General features: G+C 36.4%; 1 protein-coding gene across 4 annotated transcripts in view; it reads right to left on the bottom strand.

Annotated features, from left to right (window-relative positions):
- Positions 1-24,616, bottom strand: part of LOC117430781 (neuroligin-3-like) — a 115,589-nt gene that overhangs the window by 83,324 nt on the left and 7,649 nt on the right. The window contains exon 1 of one of the 4 annotated variants that reach the window (XM_059001140.1): positions 9,259-9,280. The exons of the other annotated variants lie outside the window; for them this stretch is intronic. The gene's annotated coding sequence lies outside the window, so the exon portion shown is untranslated. Of the gene's footprint in view, positions 1-9,258; positions 9,281-24,616 lie in introns of those variants that run through there. 4 annotated transcript variants of the gene reach the window in all.

Raw genomic sequence — 24,616 nt, 5'->3', positions numbered from 1 at the left:
GGTGTGATGCATTATAGCCATATTCTTTCACACTGCAAAGCCAATACAGCACCTGACAATATCATTGATTGCTTGAAATGAAGCATAATGGTACTCTAGATTACACATCTGCAGTCTGTCTCATTAAAGGGGATTGAATGTCTAGTCAGTAGGACAGCAAAGATCAGGGGCAGGAGGCTTGACCACACTTGTCTGAACAATATTTAAAGGGAAAGTCCATACTGTACAGTACAGTGGGGGTGACAACAGTTTAGAGTTTTAATATTTGTTTAAACTTTTACATGTTATCAGAAATATGCTTTTGAAAGTGCTGGTCTTTGTGTTTAATATTCAGTATTCATTCTATTCCATAAACACATTTGTGTTGACCACATGTCTTATATAAATTATACTGTAGTCATTTATATTAGGAATACTAAAAGAAACAACATGTCAATGGCAAACATATTTTCCAAATATGTTAGAGTTTAAATGTTTAATCCTAAAATTAAAACCTTTAGGAAATTAAACAGAATCAAACACCCCATCATTACAGTAGGTCTCCTATCAACATTTCTACAATTACGACAGAATGTATTGTATTTAATAAGGTAGGAAGAAATATTGCATTGTGCAAAAGCAAATTCAGGGTTCTTGCCATGTTAATTAAAATTATAATCAACCATGAAGTTCAAGCGACCCAGCTATGGCTGCTTTTGTCTTTTGTGACTGGGTTGAAGGTATGTCATGTGAAGCCTTGCTCCTATGCGTCAAACTAGAAAGGTCTTCAAATAACCCCATACATAAAAATAATGAAGGTAATTAGTGTTACTGCAAAACTGAACACTCTTTTGTTTGATAAGACAAGTCACTGAATGCAACCACAAGCTAATTAGTTCTCTTTGAAATGGAATTGTAGAATCTTATCTTTATTAGAAAACATTTCTACAAAAACATTTGTACATTTTTCCCAAAGTAAAGGGCTTTTTGGCTTCGATTATGTAATGTAAAAGACAACGAAGCACCCTGTTATGCATTAATCTGAACAGCACTGCATTTGAAAGGTTTATAGTAGTGAAATGATTACGACACGATGGAATGTGGTTTCAAATAACTGGAGCTACCTCAAGCGTCCCCAGGCAAGCATTGTGGTATATAAACATTTACATATAATACAATATATCTATATCTTCAACATAATCATATTACATACATATTTTAACCAGATTAAATATTAAAAAGATACAAACTCTCCTACTAAAAATGTTAATAAAATCAAAGTGCAAAGAATGTATAGCACCAGCATGTAGAATCTCACAAAGAAAAAGTTTATTTTGAGAAAGAAATCACTGCATCTCATCATTTCTAATCAGTCATGGATGCCCATGATTTGAACCAACCCAAACTGTGGTACTGGAAATAAAAAGGTTATTATAGTTGAACCATCTTTGACCCCAAATGGTTCTTCAAGACAGACACCAGGGGCAGTCGGATAGAAACCCCAGAACCGTTTGAGTAATTAACTTAAATGGGGAAGAATAAACATAAATGGCAGAAAAATGCTACGGAAACGATATTCTATTTTCTTTCACAGACAATACTTTACTGTATGTTCCCGCCCTGTACTGCTGAGATGTACTCTGCTTTAGGAAAGTAATTTGACTGTAACCTTTAGCTTAGTGGATATCACTCCAGGGGAAACTCTTATTCATTATACAGCTAACCCACCTTCAGTCACCATGGTTTAAGAAAATCTGAAATTTCCCACATCAATGTTATGTTAATTACCTGAGGAACACTCCATCAAGATAAGTCCCTATAAGCGCTGCACAATAGCAGAATATACTGAGTAATTTTATAAAGCCTGTTTTCTATCTTATCGTCTACCATTTTTCATTCTTAATTCATGTCTAATTATTTTCCAGTACTTGATTAGCCATATCGTTTTTTTTTTATATAGCCATGTCGTTTTTTTTTTTTTTTTGCTTTTATTGTGCAATTTTTGTGTTGTAATCCAAACATAGTAATCCAAATATACTGCTATTGTGTACAGTATACTAATTATAACAATACAGACCAACATCCAAGATTAAAACCACAAAACAAAAACAGTAAAACTACCACTTTGCTGAACTGGTAAAGAAGAACATCCTTTTGCTTTCCTAAGCACTGCTAACATCAGCCAATGCCACAAGAAAGGCATGCTGGCCTACATAAACTGCGCAACCATTAATTCAAATACAAACTACCAGTGTAAGCCAAGGCAAAGAATGACGCTGGGGGCTCTGGGGGTATTCACCCCACCAAGGAAGTTTAGAGAAAAGGTTTGATAATATCAGAGTGCTACTGATTTAAATGTAAACTTCATTCCCAACAGAGCAGCTGCGTTGCCATGGAAACAATCACTTTAGGCCCTCATAGTGCCAGAAACTGATCAAGTGCATGGCATTCAATGGAACAGCAATTAATTTACAAATGGATGTTTTTAACTGCCACTTTCAAATCTACTACTACACCACCATGCTTGCATTATCTAAAATCGTACTGAAAATTAAAAGGGCTGAGCAATTGATCACCCATAACGCATTGAAACAGAGATTATTTCTGGCATATGTTTTCATTTCCGCTCCTTGAAAAATTCCCTAAAAACAAAAAGAAGCTTGTGTCCCTTTTGGCAGGACTGGGGTCTGATTCACTCTGCCCTTGTTTGCTCAGGGGCTGGGTGATGAACGGAACTGCGACTGAATAAGCAGACACAGACTTTACCCCATGCTTTGGATAATTCAATGAACTCCCATTACAAAGGTTGGGAGTCTGAATAAAGCATTATATAAAAAAGTTCTGCTCATGGTAAAGTGTCACAAGTCTGATATTTGGCAAAGGTTGTATTTGACTACATCTTTTTTTTTATTTTCATACCGAAAATAAATGTCATTATAATTTGCAACCCACCATACAAATATGTTTTAAGATCAATTACTGCTATTCTATGTCTCTCAGTGTATTTTTATTTCCAATATACATTTACAGTAACCTACATTAGGCCATATAAATTTGGAAGATCGGTGAACATACGGCCCGAATGGTATAAGCATGGATTATCAGAAATGTACCGTATATAAATTTGCCAAGCTTTGAAAATAACTCCCACAATGAGAATGTATTGGTCTGTAACTAGCACACTACTGTAGTTGCCAGCTTTTGAGCTCTATTCATATTTGTCAAAACTGTACCTATTTGGTTACTTTAATAACTTCAAAGGGATTTTAATACTGAAGACATTCACACAAACACATTATTGCAAGTACTGTATTAATCTGTAACGATTCTCTAAGATGCAAACGCATTTACAGGGGTGACCTTGAGTTGGCAGCAGCTACACAATCTGTCACACTTAGACACTCAAATACTGCTCTAAATTATATTCATTATAAAGGACATCCCAAAAGGCTTACCATACATTAAAAAAAAACCCAAAAATAGGCCATCCTCTATATTAATTTCCCCAGAAATACAGTTTTTAACCATTAAGAAAGATTTCAAAAGTTGAAGCCTGAACACAAGTTGGCCTGATATAGTTAACACATAGCCTACCACTCATTTTCTGTTGTCATGTTGCCATTTGCTTTGCAATCAATATCTCTACATTTTTAAGTATCTGTAACGGGCAGTGCACTGCCGCTAGGATTCTGACCACCAATCGGAGAGATGGGATTAAAAACTCTTTTTACCACAAAGCAGACAAGCCTTTCTACTGCATAGTGGTTAAGGTACTCACTGGTGCAACACACGAATACCACTAAAGTCATTTCTGCTTACGCTTGTGTTCTTAGAAGTGTGTTCTGTATTCGTAGAAGAGTGTTCTGTGAAATACATTAGAAAGGAAAATGTATGATACCCGGTTCTGATTGGGTTTATAAAATATCAAGAGGTGAACCCAGGGAATTTGTATTTTCCAGTGAATTTATTGCACAAGTAAGGTGAGAAATTGGTGGTAGTACCTCGCTATTGAAATGTTCCAGTCTAGCTTCCTCCTGGCAAAGGTGTATAGATATATACAGTGTCTGAGGTAACGCTCCAATTTGGCCCTGGGCTGACATTACCATAATTCTTAAAATGAGTGAAACAGTGAATTCAAGGAATGGAATAGTCCTTTTTAAAGGCTATGCACTTGACTGCTTGACTATTTAAAGAACGACCTGTGCTGAAGCAAACCCTCAAAGCATCTCAGTACAATGAGAAGTCTTCTTTATCCACACACAATATATACATCTGACCCCTTATAAAAGTTCACCACAGTAAATGTGCTTTTAGATTACCATTGTTCACCATTTATTTTTAAATGCTGTACCATACCTCTCTGAGCTTTTTTTTTTATAAGGAATGGTTGACAACAATGTATCTGGGTGCTAATTATTTTAAAATTTAGAACACCTGGAATACAATAAATAACAAGGTAAATGTTCTTCTTTTTTTAAAAAAAAACTTGTTTAATTTAAATAATATTTAGCTATTTGAGTTTCTAAGTTGTACCTTACAATGCAGCAGTGAGGAATTCATTATGGAGGTTAATAACTGGCACACATAAAAATGGTTCATTTTAAAAGGCAGCTAAAACTCAGAAGGACTTTCAAGAAATTCAGGGACAAATTACTGCATGATAAATGGTCAGCCTGGAAAAGAGTAATCGTTTTACCCGAAAGTTCATAATCATCTCTTTAAAGTAATTAATTAAACATCATCAACAAATTCCACCACAATACTGAAATGCAGCCACCTGCAGACGAGAGATGGAAGCTTTGTTCCTCTTGTGATGATTTTGGGGAATGTAATAAAAAATACATGTAAAGGAACGACAAGGAATTATAATTTACTTTGGTGAACAGGATTATGGATGCCACAGTTTTAAATGAAAAAAGCAGATACTAAAAGTAAAAGTGCATTGTTACATTAGTGTAAGCAATATCCTCAAATGCTAGACTCAAATATAATCTCTCTACACAATTAACTAACATCAGTGTGTGGGTGTTTAAGGGGATGGGGTGGAGGCATTTCAGAATTAATTTAATTGCAGCACTACTGAATCTTGAATTTCACCACACATGAAGCTGGTTAATCTCAACCATCTGATGCACCACTCCAGCTTGCATTTTGACATAAGCTTTTACTATCGCATCTGGGGATAAGCTGAAAGGAGAGCTGACATGTTAAAGCGAGGAACACTGACCGGAGAGGAGCGAACACCTCTTTCCCATCCAGTATCTCGTCTCAGTGGTAATGAAAGGCATTCTAAGGTGCATTATCACATCCGTAATAGTGCTTTCATCCTCTTCCACGAGGTGTGAAGGTCATAATCATATTTCACTCACAGTCAAAGTCAAAATCTGAAACTCTGTCGTGATTGGCAGCGAGAGACTAGGCACCTCACAGCTGGAAGAATAACAAATCGATGCCTTTGAACAATTCCACCTGAGCAAAATCAGGAGCAGATGGTACGACAGGACCAAAATAAATAAGCAAAGGCAAAGAATCATAGCAGCCACACACATCACAGACACAATATACAAAAAAACAGTCAAGTGATTTGGGCACATGAGACCCATGTCAGAAAGCTGTCTATGATAAAGATACATCTACAGTGTGTGCAGTGGACAGCCAGAATATATTAATGTCATATACCAGGTGATTTTTGGATCCCCTGGCTTTTATGAGCTGACAGGTATTAAACCCTTTAACAAACCAATAACTGATTAATCCCTTTGAATAAAACTGTTACTAAGCTATTACAATACCTTATAGCCAAAAGTAGCATTCATGTATTAATAATGGGATTTTAACCCTGTAATTTGTAACAGTTCTTTTATAGTTTTTACTTTATTTATAGGGAGAACAGTGGAAAAGAAATGACCCCCTGCAGACACGGAAAGTGAACTCCTGTTCCTAAAGGGCATTCTAATTAAGAGGATTGAGTAGCAGCTGGGCTTAATTAGCTTGTTTACCTCTTAGCAATCTATATATTGGTTGAATCCTGTTTACAGCTCAACTTGGTCCCTCTTGGTAGCAGTTCTGTGCTGCTTTTAATAAATGCAGTTGTCCCCTAATATAGAGTCTGTTTCTTAAAATAAGTATTTTTTATTAAAAAGTAGATATGACACGTTTCTAATTCATTGCTGTCTAAAACTGGATCTTGAATTCCTCAGATCAGAAGTACAGTATATGTGTCAGTGTTTAAGATATTGCCGCTGTCTCATTTTTTTTCTTCCTGTATTGATTATTTAAACGAATCATGTTTTATTGACTGAAGCAGTGTGCCAGCAATCATGTGTGCAGTGGTCATATTACCAACTCCTGCCCCCTGTACACCACGAGAGACTAGCCCTTCCCAGTTTCAATGGCCTATATTATTCAATTACTTATTTATTTGAAGATTTCTAGCCTGTTGAGATGTAGCATCTCATATCCAGGGTTTGGACCTGTTTCATTTATGAGGTCTGAAGAAGTCTTTTTAAAATTAAACTAGCCATTGCAGAATATACTAATATATATATATATATATATATATATATATATATATATATATATATATATATATATATATATATAGCTTTTTTTAATGAAAAGCATTCATCTTATAGGCCAGCTCTCATTTCTCAACCTCTTTTAAATGGAAGATGGAGGTATTATCACACCATGATAATATGTACGACCCTACAGAGTCTATTTGACATTTCACATGTACTCTACTACTTTGAGAATATTTTTATGATGACAAATAGTTCTGTTTAATAGTTAATATCACAATAACCTGAATGTATGGACAACAAATAACAAGGAAATATACAAAGGCTACACTACAAAGAAGAAAAATACCCGCCATAACACTGTCAACAGAGTAAAGGGCTAACCGATTCAACGGTGACTGCAGCAAGATGCTAGTAAGAGAAAGAAACAGTTCTTGCACCAGTAGATCTAGCATTGCATTAATGCTATAGCAATCTGACCAGTGTAATCAAGTGCTACCAATCCACACATTTTGCATTGCTAATTTAATGAACTTGGGGCTACTGAGATTCATAAATGATGCCCTTTATGATTTTAAATTGCGTTCTGACATTTCAGAAATTAATCACAGGTTCAAACTTTGCAAAATCAGCTTTAATGAGGATCTGTATCTCTGTTTAATGATGTTGACATGCAACCCTTGAGATTGGGAAGTCATAAACAAGGAACTAGTTTCAGAAGCAAGGTCACATTGTAATGTGAAGTAGGAGGCACCGAAGTCTAAAAAAGTGCATAGCACCTGTCTGACTCTGAAAACAATTAGAGCAACTGTGGCCTGCATGGATTCCTTTTTGAGTAATACAAAACTTTAAGCTGATTTTGAGAGAGGGGAAACATTAATAAGTATGTGGTTAAGCACATTGTTTAACGAATGTTGTGAAGTTTGCACACTATTGAAATCAGGAATCATATGTAACAGCCTCTTAGCATGCTGTATGAAATAGGTTATTGTTAAAATGGGGGCATATGTGCCACAAAACATTAACTGACCCAAGACCCAATATAAAGGTCAACTTAGTTTCCAGGTGACTTACGTTCAACAAGCTGTAGCCCCAAAGTTTAACATTTCCAGCCCAAGACCACACAGATTGAAGAATGCTCATTAACCGATCTTTATATTTTTTGTGGAAGGAATCCCCAAGGAATGGTTAATTGAATTCTGTTTTGTGACAGACCATGCAAACAGCACCTGTCCACAAGCAAGCTCAGGCATCATTTAAACCTGAATGTAACTTACAATTAAAACCCATAGGGTTTGTTGGTAACCCTACATAATGAATTTAGACAGGTCGAAATATGTGCCATTTAATAATGGGCTTTTGTGCATGGTTACCTTAGATGATATAACAGAGTTCTAAATGAGATAATAACACCTAATTTGTGTAAGCCTACTGTTATGCAAGCAAAATAGTACCACAATCATTTAAATGAATGCATTAACTTAACAAATATTTATTTAAAGACATCTTGGTTATAATGTATGCAATATTCCTCAAACTAAATACTCATTATATTTAGGTAATTGGATTTTTTTAATATCAAGAGTCATTGCAAGTGTTATTAAGTTTAATGAGCAGCATTCTAAATCAATTTCCTTTCCCTACCTGGGACAAAATGTGATAATTCTGTTTATTTTGTTCACTGATCACATTGATTCATTTGGTAATAATGCAATGTTCAACTGCAAACTCCTAAAGACTATTCTACTAGAATAGGGAAACAGGGGCGAAAAATATTATGATCACAAAACTATCAGCCACATTTATGGATATAAAAAAAAATATTGTTGAATTATTTTTGGTCTATTCCTAAGAAACTGTCATTGTTTTTTTTGTTTTATCTCGCAATTACAGGGCACATTTAAAATAAGTTGTCATTTCCCTATCCTTCTGACCTCTGAAGATGAGACAGAATTAAAATATCCATAAACTGCTTGTGCAAACAGGCCTGGTTCTTCTCTACAGTGGTTAAGACACTTGTTTGGAATGTGTGTTGTCTCCGATTCGTGTCCAGCCTCCATCTCTCTCCTTACCTTTTTATGATGTTTGCAATCGATCTGAGTGCAAAGAAATGCTCTATTTATTATAGCCTGCTTTGACTGAGTTCAGTAGCGGCTCTTCAGTTCTAGTAGATCTTTTGGTTCATTTTGTTCCCCTTGTAATACATTGCTGGCTCTTACTAATATAAAAGACACTTTGACTGATCTAGCCTACATTACATATGTCTATGGCAGGTAACTAGAATGGAACAGCAGCACCAAAGCACCCTAACAGACTTTTCAAAAATTAAACACCACAATATTTGAGTAATTGCAATAATTCAGACTGATTTCAAGCATTGTAAAAGGCAAGGGGACAGTAAAAGAAAATTGAATTTGAAGCTACTTAATCTTTTCCTAACTTGAGTAAGCCACACTTCAGATCGGGCCCTGATGGATGTAGCCACATCACAAACACCGGGTAATTAGAACAAACTCCCTATACCCCAACCTAACACTATTAAATCACAAAGCAAATCCACAATCTCTCCTAAAACCACAGAAAAAGCTGCCGATCCCTCAGCATGAAGAGTAGCTGGATATGAGCACTGTGATCCAAGGATTCTTACTTCTTCGATTTCTCACCCTAGAGACTTGACCAGTCACTATCAGGCTATAGATGGATGTGCTGTGTTAGAAGCAGATCAATGTTTATCTTGTTAAAGAGTAGTTTTACTCACAACCAGTGTCCTTCCAACCACTGATCCATATGCATTCTTCATCCAACCATAAATGATACAAGTAATCCTGCAGCAGAAAATGAAGTGTACACCATCAGAGGGGCTTTTATATGGACTCAGAAGAATATGTCAGATTGATGGAAGTGATGGTTTGGAAAATGAGTATAGAAAGAAGAAACACAGGGGAAGCGGGTCTTCTTTCCCAATGCTTTTCCAAAGAAAATCTGACTTGAAAGCTTACTGTATGTGCTGTGGAGAGCTCAGCTGACCCTGTCAGTGTTCAGATATTATTTTCTTTCCTACCAGGACAATATTCCCCTTAGCATTAACTGACCATACCACCTACAGCAGCATCCCATACATATGTTGACACACAATTGATTTACAGCGTTACTTATAAAACTTCTGTCCAAGCACATTTTCATCAGATTCAGGCGAGCAATTCCCAAGATAGGTCTATTCAGTTGATCTAAACAGCCACAGAAGAACCGTTTCTGAAAACCAGTAGCTATATACCTACCTACATATAATTTTTTTTTTGGGGGGGGTGGGGGGGTAGGGGTGCCAGATGTCATATGCTTTTACATGAACCGTTTACAAGGGGGGGGGGGGGGGGGGGGGGGTTAGTGGTCATATTATAAAACAGTATTTTCACTACCTTCAGTATAAATACCATGACTGATATCAGCTTCCCATTAAATGCAGTCTTCAATTTCCACACAGTAAATCATTTTATATTTTATTTATTCACTGATCAATATGAATGCCAGAATTTTCCAATTTATGTTTCTCACTGAAATACAGATTTGTTAACAAAAACAATCACAGAGACTGTGGCTACCACTTCCACCCCACCACTTTTGGTGGAGAATTCTGGTGTAGACCAAAGGAGCAACTAAACGAGTTCCTTACAGTACATAAGAGGACCAACTCATTGGACAATCAGCTTTTTCAAGGGGTAAGCACACTGTGAACTGAGAAAGCATGTGTAACTCTGGAGGGAAAGCACCTTCTTTTCACGGGAATTCATGGAAACTGGGGTATGAAGGATATGGATACAGAGTGATACTAACCACTTAATCTAGTTTTATGCTTACATCTGAAACACAGAGGGATGATTGATGTAAAAAGTGGGGAACCAGATTATTGTATTGTAAATAATTCAAGTAGTAAAAGTTTGCAGCAGGCTTAAAATACAGTAGAGGCTTGTAGTGATTCAAAGATGAATCTGTTATGTGTCTCATGTGCAGCACTGGTAGAATCTAAGTAATTAAGGATAGTGCCAAAAGATGTACTGAGGGAAATACAAAACAGTTCCAATTTCAGACAGATGACAAAACAACACTGATTTACTAGTCCAGCCGTGTGAGGCTTAACCTGTTATCTCAGTGAATTCACACTATTACATTGATCACCGCTGGCTTCCACTGTTGTGCTGGGTGTCTGGTTGATATGACAAGGAGCTTACTTCTGCCAAACAATATTTAAAAACAAATACCTCTAAAAAACTGACTGACCTCACAGAAATAGCATTAATGAAGTCAATGGTTTCCTACTGGAATGGACATTTTGTTTCAAAATGTAATAGACATTTACAAAACTTTTGCCATTTGCTACAATTCCATACAATTAATGGCGCTTTTTAATGGTAGCAATACCATTGGCTTAGGTACTCTGCCCTACTGCCCATGATAATGATGCTAACCTTGACCTTGTCTCCATGGTAACCATCATCATTAAACACTTGAACTTTTTCGAGTGATTGAGAAAATGTATGCCTACTACAAGCTAATGAAAAATAATATTTTATTTTAACAGCTAACATGAAGCCCATCCTGCAAAATCACTGATAATGTGTCATTTGTTTATCCCGTATGCTATGTAAATTTCAAGGGGGCAAATATTTTATTTATTTGGTTTTATTTGAGACCCAAAGCTTGGGAAACACTTTCCTCCCCAATTTAGAATGGATAATTGTTTCCACACCTGAGCAATCCTCACACCAGCTCAGATCCTCCGATCCCACGACCAAGTCATTCACCTCTTTACACGCAGGAGCCCCAAGTGGATGTCATGGAGCTACCAGCCCCTGCAGTAATAATGCCAGTTTGTTGTGTGGTGAGGAGAAACAGTCTGAGCGACTGTGATTCCCTGATTGGTGGGAGCCCCAGAGCCAATGCAGCATCTCCTGTGGAATCCCCAGTGAAGATTATCAACCTCAAACAGCCAGCTTTTGTTCCTCTGGCTGTATGACTCGCCCTTCACACCACGCAGCCGAGCCTTTAGCAGGTAACCACCAGTTTGGTAATACTTCTGATATCCAATTAATGTGATCTTGTAATTTAGACTCCTTTATTAAACTGCTTAAAATAAAATCCCCATCAATGCTCGCACAGGCCAGTCATATTTACAGCGTGAACTTTTCTATACGGTATGAACTAAAATACACTCTTCTGTAATGAATTATGTGCAGCCCCATATACACGCCATTACTGCATTTAAGAACTAAATGAGTCAAACTTTTAGATGCGTTTGTGTGTGCTGAGCCCAACAGTTGGGTTACAATACTTAAGGCATGTCAACTTGATTGAGAGAACCCAAAACTTGGCTCCCATACAAAATCCTGACATTTAAAAAAAAAAAAAAGAAGAAATACACTGATTACACATTTAGCATTATGGTCTCAGAGCCTTTAGGGATTAGTGTCTGGGTTGGAGTTATCGATCATAAAAAAAGTTTCTAATTGTGTAGTTAATCAGGGTTTTTTTTCTAACGTGTTGCAGCCTTGAATATATTTACCAGAATTTTACCAGAATTTTGAGCTAAATTACTCTGCTTTTCATTTTCTACCTACGCACATACCAGTACATTGCTAAAAACTCTCCATGTTGCATGTCTGCCAAAGCTCTCTCCCCCATGAAAGAGATTTATTTTAATTATTATTATTATTATTATTTATTTATTTATTTCTTAGCAGATGCCCTTATCCAGAGCGACTTACAATCGCAAGCAAATACATTTCAAGTGTTTATTTTAAAATCATAAAACATTCTACAGAGAACTGCATTTAAAATTTGTGATAATCGCTTCCTTTTATTGAGATTTACACTGCCTTGCCACCTGATCAGAATGTGTCTACCCGATATTATTTGGCATCGATCTGTTGTGGGCATGTATACCGTGGGTCCCTTATTACTTTGGAAGGCCAAAAGAATGCATAGTTTACTTAAGCATTGTTGTGGATCAAGTCCACCCAACAATGCTGCACATAGTGATGGCTACTTTCAAGACTTCAGTATAATGCACCAATCCACCATGCCAGAACGGTGTGATCTCAATACAATTTGCATTGCAATCCTCTGCCTAACTAAAATATGCTGTAAATGACTGAATGGGTTTACAGGTCTCAAGGCACTTTGCAGCACCTATAGTAGTCTATCCCACATCTTGTCAAGGCTGTGATCACATGGTGGCCTGGCCTGATATGTATTAAACTGGGGAGGCAGTGTATGCAATGGTCTGTTTTTCTTTCAAGATTTTAATGGTGTTGATACAAGCCTACTCCATGACTGCAGGTAAAATAAACTCAGATGTGTGCTGAATAAAGTTATTCTCAAAACCACAGACAAGAAAAAAAGCTTTTGCTCTTTGTGCCTCAGAATGACTGACAGAGGTGAATATTTAATAAAAAGAACATGAAATATTTATAACACAATGTGTTTACAGCCCCGAAGCTAAATACAAAATAATATATGAAACTCCCAGACATTAGCTCTATGAAATATAGTATTACTATACACACCCTTAACAAGATACAAAGTCTATTATCAGTGCAAAGGGTTTTACTTATTGTACCGTGAATCTACACAGACAGAAGTCATGATTAACTAAACTGCCACACAGCTCAATCCATCAGTTAAGCTGTATAGATGGAAAACCCTTTTTTTTTAGTCCAAAACCATTGATACTGTCTTACCTAATGCAATGATTGGGGTCGTCACAGATTGTATCCTGGGTTAATACGTTACGTCAAAGTACATTTACCAAGTGTACCTGGCAAACAATACTGACAATAATTCAAAAAATGATCACCATTACAGCTAATACAGCTAGCAAAGTATTGTAAATGGCATACTGAGTATAAAAGTGGAGATGACCAAATGCTTTTATGAAATAGCAGCAAACACCACAATTGCTTGCACTGTTAAAAAATGATGCAAGTGTAATTGCAAAATTCTCCTGACAACTAACTGCAGCCATTACCTTAATCACAGCAAAATGCACCATAATGGTCATTGGATAACAACGAAAAAGAAAAGACTTGGTAATGCAAGGATCTTGATAGTCATCTAATGGATTTGTTGACCATGACAGGAGGTATGTCTAGTAGTAAGGCTTTCAATATTGACAATATAGGCTACGTTTATATGAAATGAAGCTGTGTCTCACTATATTTTATTTCTTGGCACCCCAAGACTAGAAATGCATACATTTACATGAGACCAGTTATGCTGAACTACTCCAGGGAAGAAGGAAGAACACTTATAATATAATAATGGCTTACAAACTTATAATATAATAATGGCTTACAAAATTCAGGTTACAATGAGCAACAGCATACAGTGGCTGCCTAGTTAAGCAATATAACTCTGACTTGCTGGCATTATGATCTGGCAGTTGACTGCATCTGAGGGCTACTGTACAGACAAGGTCAACTACCAAAATAATCAGGGTTTTATTGCGATTAAAAACAGGTGCTTTTTTGTCATTTTAAATATTTAAAATCTGTAATTTACATATGTATTATTTATTTATTTTTTATAATTTAGTAGTCGCCAATTATTTTATTATTTTCTCCCAATTTGGCATATCCAATTATTTTTAGGCTCAGCTCACCACTGCCACCCCCTTTTGCTTCTTTTCACACTGCAGACTCACCGTACAGCCACCTCAGAGCTACAGTGTCAGAGGACAAAACAGCTCTGGGCAGCTTACAGGCAAGTCCGCAGGCACCCTGCCAGACTACAGGAGTCGCTGGTGCGCGGTGAGCAGAGGACACCCTGGCTGCCCTAAGCCCCCCCCCCCCCCGGGTGGCACTCGGCCCATCCACGTTCATCAGTGGAATAGCCTGGACTCGAACCGGGCTCCAGGCTATAGGATGCATCCTGCACTCCACACGGAGTGCCTTTACCAGATGCGCCACTCGGGAGCCTCCCAATTTACATGTGTAGTTACCTTTTTTTTTTTTTTTAAAGATAGACAATCTAATCTATCTGAAAGTCCGCCGTCCATCTACGATGTGGTAATGCCCTGTAATGGAGCTTCCTCTATGCATTCAATATAATTTTGCTATCAAAGTAATCAACTTGCAGCATTTTAGTCACATCGGTACACGAGCGCACTAGTCCCCTCTCAAGACAGTATCGCTCTACAAGGACATCGTAATTAATAAATCAATTCTATGGCAACAAGAATGTGAAGTGCAGCTGAATATAAAAACTGAACCACAGAGGACAAAGGAGCACAAGTGAATACTGAGAGGATTAGGCCTAGCATAACAACATCTGTTTTAGGTTCATCAAAACAATAAATAACTTTACTCTCCGTACCTGGTTCATATTCCTTAGTTTTTTGCATTTTTATTTTTCTAATGCTACTGTCATGTTCTACATCTAAAACCTTGCTACTATCTTCACTTACAGCAGACACTTTGTAAGTGGAATTTCAAACTCAAACTCCGCGGAACTCATGACAACATTCCCATAATATGAGACAAACATTTTAACATTGAACTAAGTGTAACAAAAGAGCAATTGAATTGAATCTCATTACGAACTAGTATGACTTGGGAAGACATGTTTTAAGTGGCATAAACTCAAAGTGTTGAAATCGGTAAGAAAATAACCCACGGTCTCTTGTGCCTAAAGGCACTCTAAACAGTTAATTATTTTTACTGATTCAACACTTACCATTGTTAATCCCGTACATAAATATCAGTCAATAATATCTACCAATTGTGAATTCAAATTCTGTTGATTTGCTTTCACAATTAGTATTTTTCTTTTGAGTCTAAGTGTGATATTTTCAAACCCCAGTCTTGAATCAACTCTGATTTTCTGAAGAACACATGTTAATTTCACAACAAAAACAGAAAACTATATATATATATATATATATATATATATATATATATATATATATATATATATATATATATATATATATATTCAAGTACTTTTAAGTGCTTTCAAGGTTTTTTTTATATTTTGTAACATTAACATGATTGTTTCTCCTTTCAAAAACTAGAAATCAATTAAAGAATGGAAAAAACTCTGAACATATGCAGCCCTAAATCTTTTAGGACAATCACAAATGTATAATACGAATTTTCGTCACACATGGGATACAGTACAGCATTAGAAAATTGAAATGTTTCACCCAAAAGATAGTATTAAGTAGAATTAAAAAGAAACTTATGCATACAATTTGACAAATGTTTATTTATTTTGTAGGAGTTTCTAGTAAGCCTACTTCATAAAACAAGATAAGCAGAGAGGCAGTGGTAGTCTGATGTTAGTCTACACAATTTTTCCAGAATACTTAATGATTTTACAGATGCATATAAACAGCCAAAAATAGATAACACTTTAGATCAAAGACCACCAAAATACTTTCTGCAACACAACTGAAGCCCAGTTGATAGATTTTTTCCAGACCACTGATCTTTTGAGGAATACTAAAATGATCTTTACAATGCATGTCTATATTTTGTGATGTATCCTCACTAGGCATTTCAACAGATTTGCATAACAAACACATCACAATAGACCTGAAAAACATTCTGAAATGTTTGAACTGTACTCATGTGGCCCTGCAAACAGAATGTTCTTGTAAATCAGGAGCTTTCATCTAGAAAAATAAAAAGATGAAAAGAGTACTTCTGAAAATAGAAGATGCCTACTCAACAACATCATTTAAAGAATTAAAAGTTAAATGTGCCTACAAATGAATCATGAAACAGTTCAATGGTATATACTGGTAGATTAAATTGAGGATGCCTTGAATAGAGAGAAGTGCAGTGCAGTATAAACACAGTATGCCTAGTGTTCCGCGTTTTATTTTATATATATTAAAATAGGGATAAAATCGGTACAAAATCGTTTTTAATTGAAACATCTGTAAAAATCGAGGAATAAAATCTCACAAAAAAACACTTTACATGTGGAATATGATGAGTAGCAGTTCTGGTTTCTGATTAATAATGTCCCTGGCATGTATGATGAAGCAGAATCTGTGCAAGTCGAAGCCACATTTTCCCAAGTCAGCTGGTACTTTACGAACGTTTGGGCAATTGCTATGATGACGGAAATAGTATCTTTAAATATTTACAATTAAGATTGTTGGCGTTAGGCAGTGTTTTACTACAGAAAGTACGAAGTCATCAATACACACTGATCAGCAATAAACAGTGGCTGTCCAGCAAAGCACAGCGCTCTAAAAAACTCATTAACACAGTCATTCTTCGCTTTTTTTTTATAAAGCATGTGTAAAAGCAGGATAAAGGGCTTGCTTGCCTCTCAGCTCACTTTCTTGTTTTAGTTTAATGTGTCGCTTGTTTTTCAGTATGTTCTTTTATTGTCAGCGCCCACATGTACCTCATGCAGCAGTATCTGCAGCGCTATGCATCCTCTCTCATCTGACCCACTTCTGTTATTTTTGCTTTTTGTATACTTCTAAACGCTTTCTTTTGAATATTCATAACTGATTTACTTTTTCTCCCCATTCCTCATCCACTAAAAATATTATATTTTCTTGTAAGTATTTCAATTTAATTTTTGATCAAGCTAGTAGTTACTATGCCAAGCAGTTGCCACAATAATCAGACTTCGATTGGCCAACATAATCAGATGATAGTGTGTTTGTGAAGTGACAGAGAACCATAGTTGAATGTTATTTGATCCTACATCTAAACATCTGCTGTATCTTAGGATACAGTGTAGGGTAGGGCTGCTTATTACAATGTCAGAGTCAAAATAAAACAGCATTTTAATCAAATTATTGTGTATTTCTAGAAAATAGTACCCAGGATAATATTGAATAATTGACAAAAAATCGGGTATAAATCAGTAAAATCCTGTTTCGGTAAAATTCGGAATAAATCGGCAACACAGAACACTACGTATGCCTTATGACAAATAAGTTCAAATGTTAACCCCTTTCATGTACCTACAATAACATGTTGCTATCTTATTTAAAGTACCCGTATACAGTAGGCTGCATCCTTGCTTCATTAACATTTCTTTCCTGATTTCACTATGTCTGTTATCTTTGTTTGCAATATTGATTTTTGTCAAGCTCTTCTGCACTGTACAAACTTTATTCACAGCATGGACATCAACATTTAAATATTGCCAGTCGTTTATTTTTCACAAAACATATCAGAGTATCTGGTTCATGCATGCTGGTGCTCCAATTGAAATGAATGGCATATTATGGGAACAGAAAACAGAAGAGCAATGTTGCAGGAGGGAGCATACTCTGCATACTCTAGGGCTTATAAGAGAAATGCTTTCTCCTGCCACTCTCAAGGTTTTCATTAGTGACTCATGATGTGTGAATAAAAATGTCAAAACAATTCGGATTAGATTGAAAAACATTGCAATACGGGAAAAAGGGATAATAAATATTAGTTGTTTTTTTTTGTATACACTGCAGGGTGTTCTGTAACACAAACTAAGTTGTTCAGAGAATTTTTAGAGAAAACTACATGCAAGGTTAAGAGTTTAGGAAACTATTTAGATAATGCATTCAGGCTGTGTAATATATAAAACCGAGGTTGAAGATTAATGATGAGGGAAAACAAATGTGACGTCTTGTAAAGTTTATTTTTATATAATTTGTTTCACCTCCTTCATTATAAGAAAAAAAAAATCTGTTCTGAGAAGCACTTCAGGTGTCCTGGAACACATGAGCAATAAGCTGATTGCTCCTTGTTGACTACTTATCTTAACAGAATGGGGACATTATACAATTCCACAGTCAAGTTAATGAGGCAAAGAAATCTACCTGTATAACACCGGCATACATATTTATAAGCTAACACCTTTCTGTAATGGTGGGGATCTGCACATTGGGAGACATAAGGAAGGTAGGAAGTGACAGTGCAGCAAATCCATACATGACACTGTAAACATGGCCCCACAATGCGAGTAACATACGAACGTAGCTTACATTTGCAACCAAAATACCTGTAGGTAAAAGACCTGTATCCAAAGCAAGCTACCAAGGCCATTTCCATTGCAAGTAGACATTTGCAGTCCAACAGCTTAGCTCTCATTTATGCAACATTTTCAAGTCGTTATTTGCACTTCATTACCTGAAACGTCCCCTTAGTTCTGCTAATCAAGCTTTTGATGTTTACTATGCTTTGCAACAGCTTTATGACAGCTTTTTACAGCCCATTATTCCACAATGAGCGTAACACCACTGGGTAACCATGTGGTCTGCGAATGGCTTTGAATACATTTAATCTATTTCCCCCACACTCTTAAATATCATGGAATGTGGGATACATTCAATAGGGCTTCTTACAGCTGGATCTGCATGTATCTGTTGATGTTAACCCTTAGAAACAGTGAAGTCAGACTGCTTTTCCTTTTGAAAGAGACTATTGGTAAAGAATCTGTCCTCCCAAGCTAAGCATTCTTCCATTATGTTTGGAACACCTGGAATACGGATGGCCAGCTGTGATATCTGACTGTGAATCACAAGGTCCCATAAGTGCATTACATTGGGTCATGGGGGATAGGATCTCAATTGACATACTGAACCACAGTTGGGTTTTTAGCCACTACTTATGCCTGCCTAAAGTATATCTCCATACTCTTTTTTTTAATATAGTATGGCACAAACTGTATGTAGACTAGCCTATAGCATAACTCTGCAGCAGTGGCTTAGTGAGGGGGTGTTATTGAGTGCTCCAAGCGTTCTCTGCCGACAATGTTTCCTATACCACACATGCCTTTCCCACTTGTTTGAAGAAATACCACCCACTACAACTGGTTGCAGTCTGAGAATTCTGCGAACTGCCTTCATTGCTAATATCTAAAAATGGATGAAATTAAAGAGAAAGCTAACCCCAGCAACAGGGAGGCAGAACACTGCGTTCGGTTTATCTGCATTTCAGACAGATCTTAAGTGTTATATGTCAGCAAATGACAGACACCCCAACACTCTACGAAAAGGTCACTCTTTCATGCGATATCACAGCAATTTGAACTTTTCTTTTGGAGTCTCTCTTAATTTACGGGTTCCAGGCCTTGACAGGAAAGAGCTGTGAGGAGTGGCATGAGACAAACAAAACCTGTGATGCTATTAATCCCAGAGTCCTACATTTCTAAATACAATCGCATAAGGAAGCTGGTGCATTCTTCAGAGAGGGGTACACAGTCTCTTGCAGGTGTGTGTCTACACTGGATATAACAGATCAAATGGTAACCAGCTGAAACTCTGCAATATTGAATTCCTGCATTAGGAGAAGGTGAGCTTAAGCCCGATCTTGAGACAGGACCACGTGTTAGCAGCTTTCTACATGACGGGTGCCCTGGTGAATACACTGGGAGCGAAGACACTGCTAAAAGCTTCTCCGTACACCCAGGCCTGAAGAAGCTTAGAATATTTGGGATTTAGGTTTGGGAAACGTGAAAAAAAAAATCATGCAAAATGTATACAATGACACACTCAAGTTATGATCAAATGTGTATTACAATGCGTGCAATGGTCCTGATGAACCAGTTTGTGTGACAATTAAAAATAAAAATAAAAAAGATAAATTAATGAGGGACAATTTGTTAAGGCAAAACTTCAAGATACACTTTGCAAAATACTCTGCCATGTGTTAGTTAAACAATCAATATAATGCTTTCACTTAAGCCAAATCTTATTATTTTTTTAATAAGGGTATGATGTTAAATATCATAAGCCTCTGGTGGATCAATAGATTAAATCTTTTAAACCTCGATAAACGCATACATCATTTCCGATAAATAAATGATCATATTGCACTTAAAGAGTACATAAGGACCTTTTTATTTTATTGTGTTACATGTTCCCATGTGTTACTACAAGTGTTTACGTAAGGTGTGTGTATTGTTTTGACATTTTCACTGGTAAATCCATCTCAGTTACATATGTGAGCAGGAGGATGATGGGAAATGTAGTTCTGATACGTCCATACCGGTACATGGGAAGCCATCTTAAGGCAAGGAATGCAACTCAAGATTAAGAAAGTGGTCAAAATGTTAAAAAAAAATTAAAACAATACACACACCTTAAGTAAACAGTTGTAGCAACAAATGGGGTACTTAAGTACCCTTTAAGTGTATGTGTAAAATAGTAATAGTAAATATTTACAAGCTATCCAAGCAAACTGATTGAATAACGTTTAAGAAAATTCAGCCTTGTCATATAATTTCCAAACTGCACTGTACTGAAAACTGCCTGCTGTCTGCTCCACATTGCCTCTCATGGTGATGAGCCGACAGCCAGTCTTCACTCACATTCACATTGGATTCACACAAATAACACTCAATTTCAGGCTAGATTCTTGCAACTGAATGCCAAAGTACACATCTCTCATGTGCCCATGTAAGGTATGGATGAATCTTTAACACATTAAGTGCTCTGTCACCTCATACTCACATATTATGGATCATAAGAGAGTACACGAGAGTACACCTACTCTTCAGCTTAATACAATAATAGTACAGTTAATTATCAAGTGCTGTTATCATTTTTACCATTACATTTTAATTATTAAATACTGTTCCCTTACATTTTTGTGAGGTTTACAATCATTCAAAATAGTTGTAATTAGAAGTTTTTTTTAGGAGTGTTAGGAAACTTTTGAGAAGCAGCTTCCATGGTTGAAAAAGGGCATTTGTTACATTAGTAAGCTTGGTAATCAATGATCTAAGCAGAAAGAGCAATAGAGAACAATACAAAACACACACAGTAGGCTATATTAAGCAGGTAAAAGAAGTACAATTAATTGGAAGCTGTGACCTATCAAACAGCCACGATTCAGAGGAATGGTATTTTTAGTAACAGCCATGTCCCATGATTTTCTGGTTACTAGGCTTACGGAAATGACACAATCATAAGACTCATCAGAGACAATTATAAGGGAAATGTATAATAAAAAAAAAATCGAATTTACCTGTCCGCTGTCAGTTATTTTTTTTTATAAGAATTTGAGACCAGTATTATGAATAGACCTGCATTCAATGTATAATTTACAAAACAGTCCAGTGTTTCCTGTGATCTATAGGTGAGTATGGTGAACATCTAGTTTCATGATTCTATAAAAGAACTACGCACATCACATGGAAGTGTGCAGTAATCTGCTGCATCACTCAAATCATTGCCTTTTCATTATGTTCTATCCTAGATTTTAAGAAGTTAAAGCCCCAATCTGTCGGAATTATGACGTTAACTAATAGCCATGACACTGGTGGCCTGTTAGCCAGTATATTTTTACTTGGCACTTCCATTCTTGCATATTTTACTGATCTGGCCTAATAAGAGAGGCTCAGTTTTTCAATGTTTTCAGCATCCTTTTATTCACTTGTGTTGAAGGAAGAGGCCTAGTCAATGCTTGAATCTCAATACATTTTTTGATTTATGAATTATTTTAATTATAGTGACTCCCACCAAATTAATTAAATGCAGATAATTTCAGATTGTTAGCCCATTCATAATTCATTACTGTTTTTTTTTTATACATAGGAAAAATGCTAATTTAGAATCAGTTTATTTAAAGTATAGTTTATGCAGTACAGTATTTACAAAAAGACACAGATTATGGGTTTCCAAAGGACTGCAAAATTACTATGTTTCGATGGCAAATATTATGGCTTTTATGTTGTATTCAAATGCCAAGCATCTACTGGGACCCCAGCAATGTCTTCATATTACAAGCTTTTACTAAGCTGCTTAACAGCTTGTCCCAAGGGATCAGGGCTAGCCCCAGGGTATCAGAGTTTCCATGGTAATTTACCCACAGTGATGTTAAGGGCACTCTGATAGTATTCTTCAAACCTCAGTCCTTTCAACAGAACGAATCCTGAGCAGCATGCAATTTATGCATTTTACATAATGAACTTAAATTGCTACCGCCAATCTCTGAATTAAGCAACAGCGAACACTGCATGTTCTGTAGTACACATCTATACTGATGGAAAGACATAGGAAGTCAGGTAGTATGATTCATCAGTAAATGTTGTTAAGTAGTTCTATTTGTTCTGACAAAGACAATAATATCCAAGCACAAAAAAAAGTCACTGCACCTTCTCTAAAGTTTGTCATTTTATCCAAATATAAAAGTGATAAGTTTCTTTTGATGCTCAAATATAAGTGATACGTTTCTTTTGATGCTCAGTATATATATACACAGGGTTCTCCCCAGGAATTCTGAACAGCCAGGCGGCAGAACTTTATAGCCGGGAGCACTTTTAACGGAAAAATAAACTTACCTTTTACGTTAAATATATAATACGACAAAGAATTTGAATAATGTGTTGTCTTTCGTTGGCTATATCTGGTTGCGCTTTTTTATACTCTACATTTTCTTTTTCATTACTGTTTTTTATTATGGTAAATGACCGTGCTTATTTAGGCACGCTACGATTTGACTGGGGATCGAGAACATAGGTTTATTGGAGTCCATGTGACAGATATTGTTTAGTGGAACCTTTACATGCATTTTGTAGAGTGTTAGTCCATGTCATGTACTGTAGCTTTGTTCAATGCAGCTGTGAACAACATATTATAAAAATAGTATTGTGATGTGTTACAAAATTGTCGACCGCAACTGAGATGTTGCATGCTCTTTTAGCGACTGCCATTCATCTTATTGGTGACACCTTATTTAAGCTATAATTACTACTCCATTCTAACACTGCCTCCAAATGGGAACTAGGAAAGTGGATTCTGTTTTGTAGAAAGCACAAACTACAGCTCCTGTTTCACTGATTATAATATAAAATTGGCTGAAATGTCTTGAATTCAATGTAAGAAATTGGTACAAGGCTGGATTTCCACCCCCACCTCCACCCCCAATCAGATAAGGCTTATTATTTGCCTGGCTCCAGAAACAGGCACACAGTCATCTATAGCCAGTTACTGTACATATCAAACTAACAACTGATTAGTGTCGAATGCTTGTTCATTTAGGCTCAAAATAATTCTGACATTCTCTGTGTTGTGAACCTAAGATACCCCATACTTCAGTGAACTAAATCTCATGCACGGTGATGCACACAACAATAGACTGCACTCAACAAAATCACACTTTTTATGGTGTCCTATCTCTTCCACTAGGTTTGATGAATTAAAAATAAAAACGGTTCCTCTTTTATAAGGAGAACAATCAAGACTAGCTACGAACTGTCACTACCTATTACTAGGTGAGCACTGATTTAAACCGACAGCCAGGACCTCTGGCAGCCATGGCATTTCTGCCTGATCCTGTGGAGAAATTAAAATATGCAATGCACTCAAGAAAGATGGATAACATCAATCTCCAAGAGCAAATGCAAACCTTTGGAAGGCAACTGCTAAGCTTGAATATGCAGACTGTCCTACTTCCCCTTATTTTAAAGTACCGTCTCAATTTAATGAATATTCTAATATACCATAAAGCATAGAATACAAAAATGTCAACCCTTGTGAAATAATTTTAAAGGTTTTATTTGTATTCAAATGTACAAAAAAATGCTTCTGTTGTTTTGCAGTTATGTGGAGTATTAAGATTTATACAGTGACATAGTACCATAAAAGTATTACACAAATACCAACTATCTGAAAATTAAATAAAAAGATTAACATGAAAGATCCATGTGTTTTATTCAAAACTGAATTGTCCTCCAGGCACTGTACTGTCAGGTACCTAGCTATGATTTCCTGAGATCTCCATCCACCAGAGATGGTTGTCAGTAAACTAAAGATAAGAGAACAAAAGTTACAATAGACGATTGGGATAGGCAGAATAGAGTCCTGCATCAGGTCAGGTTTGGGTCAGAATGTGAACTTTATCGCGGTTTGCGGTTCAGGTCATAAAATGTAATTTTCAGGTCAGGCTCGGGTCTGAAAATGAATCACAAAAAACGTTATCTGTCCTCACCTGTAACCCTTTCCCAAATAACGTGTTAGAAGGCAAATGTACCAGTATTTCCTGCACTAAATCAGGAGGTGATTAGCGAGGAATCAGCTGACTATTGCAAGATGGTTTTATCACGTCTGCTTGCTGACATTAAAAATGTATGTGGACAAGGTGAAACAAAATATATCGCAGGGTTTA

The sequence above is a fragment of the Acipenser ruthenus genome, chromosome 26 (assembly GCF_902713425.1).
Source record: "Acipenser ruthenus chromosome 26, fAciRut3.2 maternal haplotype, whole genome shotgun sequence".
Lineage (NCBI taxonomy): Eukaryota > Metazoa > Chordata > Actinopteri > Acipenseriformes > Acipenseridae > Acipenser > Acipenser ruthenus.
This window is presented reverse-complemented; position numbering and strand designations above follow the sequence as displayed.